Genomic DNA, 7,682 nt, shown 5'->3' with positions numbered 1-7,682 from the left:
ATGTTAGAGAGAGGATTTCACACCCTTAGGATGTTTCCCCAACCGATGTGGGATTTCATAATTCACCCCCTTTCCGGGCCTAGCGTCTATGCTGACACTCATTTCCCTCTCCAATTGATGTTGGATCTCACAATCCACCCTTTCACCTAGCGTTCTCGCTGATCCTCGTTCTTCTCTCCAATAGATGTGGGATCTCAGATTTAGTCCTTTCACTCTTCGATCTACGATCCTTTGAAATGAAGAGTTAGGCTGGTTTGGCCCTCTAACGTTTAGCTATGTGTTTATGGCTTTCGTGAAGTGAATGCAAGGAAGTTAACAAAGAAGGTAAGTACGTTCCGTCCGGTAACTACTCGCCGGTTATCAACGAGACCTTTTTTCTTCTTCTGTGAGGATCAAAGAGAAATGAGTAATCATTAGCTTAGATATAGATTTAAAGTAAATTAATTTATTAAAAATATGTATTTTTTTTATTGATAGTTCTTTCACACTGTTAGACTGGGCTGGACTAATGTTGGGCTGGTGGGGCTAATGGGCTTTGGGTTGGAGGCTAATGTGGGTTATGGGTCCACCACGCTTCCGGTGTGCCACTCTAACGAACATGTTTTGTGACGGGAATTTTTCAAACGATCGCGAGGACCAAAAAAATTTCATCAAATAGTCATACTTCTATCTTAGTTGCTCAAGTTGAGCCCTAATCATCACGAATGATAGATTCTCAAAGTATCCCTAACATTCACGTGTTACATGTTCATATCATGTGTAAACACTAACATAAAAAAGGATGGTCGAGACCAATCATAGCCAACTAATTGTGACAAACCAAGTGAGTGCGACCACGTGTTCAACACATTTCATCTTTCAATATCGATACGCTATTTGTACAAATGAGATTTTTCACCATTTAGTTTAGTTGAAAGGAGAATCTTACACGTGAGGGTAAAGTCAAATAACCTCCCAATTGTTTTATGCAATACTAGGGATAATTTAAAGACTTCTTTCGAATTTTCTTTAGGAAATTGATAGGTTCGTGAATCCATAAGACAAAGGAGAATAAGTTGACCGATCCAAACGAGAATCTTACACCCAATAAGATTAGAATCATTCCTACTCAGTGAAACGAACAATGAATCATATTCAGAAAGTTATGTTAAATGTTATTGGTGAAACTGAAACCTGAAATCCAAAAAATCAAAAAACTAATAAGACTAAAAAAGCCAACACATAGTAAAACGAGCTAAAACACGAAGAACATCATGCCACCAAACACGAGAAAGAACAAAAACTTGGAACATATGACACACATATCCATCGTGTCTTATGTTTTTTCCAATTTTAACACCTATTTGTCTTTGACCCTAATCGAATCAAATCCTTAATCAATGCAAACCTACTTCTACTCACCTATTTGCCTTTAACCCCAATCGAATCAACATATCCTTAATCCATGCAAACCTACTTCTACTCACCTATTCGTCTTTAACCCTAATCGAATCAACATATCCTTAATAAATGCAAACCTACTTCTACTCGTAACGGTAAGCTCCATTAACCGCATCAATACACACATCTTTCCTATCTTCTAAACTACGTTATTTTAATAAATCTTATCTTTGTTACCCTTTCATCACCGATTCCACAACTATCTAAAGTGATGTTAGATTGCTTTACCTTCGCCTTGCACAAAGACAGGTGCAAGTATGATTCGCTCGACCACGTGTTAATGGATTTTCCTCACAATTATACCATTTTTTTGTGAAAGTCAACCCTATACAAAAGAGTGATTCGGGTGTACCTTTCAAATTAGAAAAATTGGTGATATACGTATAGGGTTTGTAGGTTGCGAATTGAAAAGTCAAAACCACAATAGAAAATACAATAAATAAAGAGAACATTTTTTTAGCTATCTTTAAAAAGCTACAACAGTACTAAAACCCTACAAACATGAAAGTCAAGCTTAGCAAAATACGATAATGTCCTTTGTTTCTTTCCTCTATAATTAATAATGCCACGTATACAAACCCATAATCGTGACACGTTGTCAAATTAATTAGTTTAATTAATTTAACCTTAAACATTCTGCATGTTGGCCGTAAAAGCATTCAAGAACTCCGGCTACCGACATATATTCTCCATTATTCATCGCCGGCTCCTCCGGCCCATACCCACAAGACGGCTGGTTCAAATTCCCCAACTGAGCCGCTCCTGTTTGGTAATTGTACGAGTATCCGGTTTGTTGCTGTTGAAACCCGGTTTGGTGGTAATTCGTGTCGGACACGACGTTTAGCGGTTGTGGATTCTGTGACTTCTTCGTGGGTTTAGGGAAAAAACCGTGAATGATTTCTTCTAGAAGACCGGAATCCGACGGTTCTTTTGGAATGAACTCGGAATCGCATAAGAAATCATCCTCGCCAGGTGGATTTTCAGTTATAGGGGGAGAAGTAAAAGACGGTTTTGGACATGGGAAATGGTCGTCTATTGAAGGAAACTGAGGGGTAGATGAGACGAAGTTAGCGTCGTACGGAAGAAGCATGTTGAGGAAAGACGGAGGGTCATGATAGTCAAACGATGACGCATCAAAACGACGAGGAATTGACGATTGTTTGGCGAAGTTTAAGGGCGAAAGAAGCTGATCGGAGAGGGAAGGCGGCGGAGGAGGAGGAGTTAGAGGAGGAGGAGGGTAAACAAAATTAGTACGAGCTTTAAGTCCACGCATGGCACGTGCAGCACAATCATAAGCACGTGCAGCTTCTTCCGCCGTGTCGAAGGTACCAAGCCACCGCCGCTCTTTCGAGTGCGGGTCTCGTATCTCAGCTGCATAACGACCCCACGGCCTACGCCGCACGCCACGGTATCGCAACGCACCGGAAGCGGAAGCCTCGCGGAGGATGCGACGGTCGGCGTTACTAACCGTGGAGATGGGTTTCTTACGGGTGTCAGTGGGAGCGGCGGCGGCGGCGGCGTCGTCATCGTCGAACTGCGACGCCGGTAAAGGCATTCCGTTGAGCCGCCGTAATGCTTCCTCCATGAATTGAACAGAAAGTAACTGTATGGGTTCGAGTTAGACGCTCGTGCATTGATACGGTGAAATCACAGCTTGGGGTTAAATTTATAGAGAAATTTACGACGTCGTTTAATTAAACGGTAATCTTGGTGAGAATGGTTAATTAGTAAGGTTGAAAACGGCGTCGTATGAGAGGTGGGGATTAGGAAGGGGGTTTATTAAAATTAATTATTTTATGGGAAGTTGGAGAAGACAGCAATTGTCATAATCTATCAGAATGATTACACTGGCGGCGCTCAGAAGTTGTTTCTCCTCCTTTGGCCTTTTCTCTGTATCCTACTCCATTTTTTGTGTGCCCTTTTTTATTTCCTTAATCATATGTCATTGCTAGTAGATATTATCCCACTTTCATTTTTGTTACGGAGATATTTTCACACCCTTATACGGAATATTTCGTTCCCTTGTGACCTCATAATCCATCCCAATTAGAGATTAGCGTCCTCGTTGATGTGAGATCTCACAATTCACCTCCTCTTGGGAGCCCAACGTTCTCGCTATCATAACGCTCATTATCTAGCTCTGATATCATTTATAACAGCTCAAGCTCTCCACTAACAAATATTGTCTTCTTTAGGGTTTCTCTTATAGACTTCCCCTCAAGGTTTTACAACACGTCTATTAAGAAGAAGGTTTTGCATACTTATAAAGAATGTTTCGTTCCCATCTCTAACCGATGTGAGATTTCACAACTGAAATTTGACATTAGTTAATGAAATGAAAAATCATGATTAGTACAACACCTTTGAAGAAGCCAAAAGTAAGGCTACGAAAGCATATACTCTAGTGAACAATATCATATCATTGTGGAAGTTTATATCTACCTCAGTATTAAAGTCATGCCAATAAAACCCTCATAAACTAATGACATTATAACTACTTCATTTAATCCCGCTCTCAAATTGCCCAATTTTCTATCCAACTCGAAGAAATTTTTTATTTTAAGAACCCATTCATCATTTAGTCCAACGAACTCTCGTCAATTATGAGTTTCTATGGTGTTACGATAACCTATTTGTTTTCGGTACTCAAGGAGTGACCTCAATCCAGCATAATTCATATGTTCATCATAAGGCATGGACACTGTCGTAATGGACAAATACACTACTAGAAATTAGTGTGTGACTTTCTAACAAACCCTACATATTACCGTCATCAAGAAGGGAGCGACCCTCATATATACCAACTATTATAGAGGGTTTGTCTCAATTTGATCACAATAAATCTTTTTATTTTTTTTACGATTTTTTCTTCTAAAGAAAAACGCGCCCTTTAAATTTAGATAATTCTTATTATATTAGAAACTCAATTATAAATTTTTTTGGTTGGGTGGTTCTCATTATTTATTTAAATATTTTATTTGAATAAAAGCCAACTATTAAACCCATATTTATTTATTTTTAAATATTTAATTAAATTTTAATAATATATATATATTATATATATAAATCTACCGAAAACTCATGAATTGAATTTAAGTATTTTATTTATTTATTTATTTTGATTTTTTAAGACAGGTAAATGTTCACACATGTTTTTCTCGTCTTCCTTTTGGGTCTGCAACACTGCAAACTTTTTTCAAAACCTTTCTGCAAACCCTTTTTAATACACATGTCAGCCACACGTCCAACCCCAACCCCAACCCCAACCCCAACTTCTCCAAATTCCACCACCCACCTCAGGCGCGATGGCGGTGATTGGTGATGCTAAACGAACATCACTCTCCACAATAGTATGATATTGTCCACATAAGCTTTCATGACTTTGCTTTGGACTTCCTAAAATGCCTCATACCAATGGAGAGTATATTATTAGATTATAAACCCATGACCATTCCCTAAGTTAACTAACGTAGGACACTTTCATCGAATGAGAGACAAGGGAATCAAAAGGAATTAATGTAAGAAGGGGATGGATGTTGTGGAGCGATGGTTGGGTTGGGGTGGGGTTTTAATAACGGTTCTTAACGCCAAATATATTAGGACTCAGTGGTCGTACCAGACCATATCCTGTTCCTCATCGCTTTTGCAGGCCATCCAGACTATCTTCTTCTGCATTTCTTTTCAGTTTGAATTCAAATCGTTTGGATTTTCAAGTGTTATATGATTTGGGCTTCTTATGCTTGTGTTATTAAGTTATTACTCCATTTTAAAATTAATTTTAACAGGCCAACCACATTATTTGAGATTCAAATAACTTCACAAGTAAGATCGACCCATGTCTAGCTTGAATGATTCTGGTTTAATAACAATTGTTTGTTATTCGAATCACTCCACAAACAAGATTGATCATGTTGAACTTGAATCATTCTATATGCAACCTAAACTCTATAGAATTGCAAACAAACTTAGTCATTCGAAAAACACAAATGCTCTTTTGCTACATTTTTCAAGTCTACTCACATATATAACATACATCATTTTATATGGCCTTAAAATAATGGACAATGTAACATAAAATAAATAAAAAAAATATATTAATAAAATACAATAACTTCAAATCCACAAAATATTTATAACAATAAAACTTCATTTTTTAATCAACGTGGCATGAATTGAAATTTCTTTTAATAATTTCAATCGCATTTTTTTCATATATTCATTGAAATATATTGTATGATTGATGTTTTTTGGTTCACATAGAAAAATAATTTAGATATTTTATAAATAAAAATAACTACCCATTCTAAAGACGTTCAATTTAATTCACCACGGTGAGAGAAGTGGTAAAAGATTTATTTTCTTTAAATATTTAAAATGATGTTAAAGATAAGATTATATTTTTTTATTCCATTTTTGTCCTTATATATATATATATATTATGAATACGTGGACTTAGTTATAATATTAAAATTATTGATTTTGGCTATTTTACATTTTTAATAGAAATTATAAAAAATTTATATATAATTTTGTAAGTTATTCCTTGTCTATAAAAATAAAAATAAAAATAGATATTAGAATTAATGGGTTGAGCTTAAGACAATATTTCTTGGTTACTTTACCAGTTTCTCGATTATATTGGATAACTGTAATGATTTTGAGTTGTAAGAGCATTTAATTTAATGTTTTGTTATTACTTTATAACCATTAAATTATAAATATGGTATTCTCTAACTAATTAATTGATATTAAATTTAATAACTTAAATAATTAAACAAATTTAAAAGTACAATAATTAATTTCTAGTTTTGTAATTATTTTAAAAAATTAAATCTTTAAACGAAATTATTATTATTATTATTTTTTTGAGAAATTGTCTCAAAGAATTATTTTTTTCAAAAAGATAAAAGAATAGAGAAATGATAAGGACGCATTTTTTATCATTTTTTATCTATTTTATTTTTAATATAATAAGTATTTTTAATATAATAAATCTATTTTATTAGATAGATCATTTCTCTATTCTTTTAAAAAATTAAAAATTAAAAATAATTTGGATAATTTTATTTTTAATATAATAAGATAGCACCATATATTTGGCAGGCACGTGTGGCCCACCATGCGTTGAATTTTCTGAAAGCAACATCACAATTTTGTCTTTTGTATAGAGACCACAATCATATTTATATGATTGTAAAAGAAAAGTTTCATTTTGATTTTCATATTAATGTCACAATTTGGAAAATCCCAAATAAATAAATAAATAAATATTATACTGTAATGGTACAAAGTCCTATGTGCTAAGGAGACTTTTATTTATTTATTTATTTATTTTTTAGTACTTTTTCTCAGAAGCATAGATATGGAATTATTGAAGTTGATTTGTAATTAATATTTCTACTAGAAATTGTACCAAACTATTTTTTATAAAAAAAATTTATGTTAGAAGCCAAACCTACATTAGAAAATATTATTCTTTTTGGATTTTCCCTTTCAGACTTTCTCTCAAGATTTTAAAATGTGTCTACTGAAAGAGTCTAACCCTACTCCGACTTGTAACTATAACTTGCCTCTTATACCTTGTGTAATAGTTTAAGACCAACTCTAACAAATATTGTCCGCTTTAAATCGTTATGTATCATAGACAACCTTGCGGTTTTAAAATCATTTGCTAAGGAGAGATTTTCACACTTTTATAAAATAATGCTTCGTTCTCCTCCTCATGTCAGGGGAGAAGAAGTGTTAGTGGGAACACTGAGCCTTGAAAGAGGTGGATTGTGTATTTTTCCAAGCGTGTGGAAACCTCTGTATAGTAAATGCGTTTTAGAACTGTGAGGTTGACGGCGATACATAACAAGCAAAAACGGACAATATTTGCTAAGGATGGACTTAGGGTATTACAAATTAGAGAAGGATGAGACTATTACGTGGTGAATTCAAATATTTTACGAATGAGTAAGATTAGAACAAATACGCCACGTGGTCATGTTATACAAATCCGAACAACCGAACCAAAATGGTTCATGGTTTGGTTAAAGTTGTTGGAGTCTAAAAAATTTGTGGATCCAAATTAATCGAAAGAGAAGAGAAAGTGGGGGTTTAGGAAGGGAGGGAAATGAAAAGGGAACTGCAAAACACAGAGATTTGAAGAGAAAAGGTAATGAGTTTGTCCCCTTTAGACACCGCCCAGCAGCAAACAAATCCTAGTCTATTGCCCCCACGCATCACTTCCACTCAAACCC

The 7,682-nt window shown here is 34.8% G+C and overlaps 1 pseudogene; it reads right to left on the bottom strand.

The window, feature by feature from the left end:
- Positions 1-2,067: 2,067 nt before the first annotated feature.
- LOC111466320 lies at positions 2,068-3,025 on the bottom strand (annotated as a pseudogene).
- Positions 3,026-7,682: the final 4,657 nt, after the last annotated feature.

This window comes from Cucurbita maxima, unplaced genomic scaffold, assembly GCF_002738345.1.
Source record: "Cucurbita maxima cultivar Rimu unplaced genomic scaffold, Cmax_1.0 Cma_Scf00031, whole genome shotgun sequence".
NCBI classification, from domain to species: domain Eukaryota; kingdom Viridiplantae; phylum Streptophyta; class Magnoliopsida; order Cucurbitales; family Cucurbitaceae; genus Cucurbita; species Cucurbita maxima.
The sequence above is the reverse complement of the archived record's forward strand: the minus strand, read 5'-3'. Positions and strand labels throughout refer to the sequence as shown.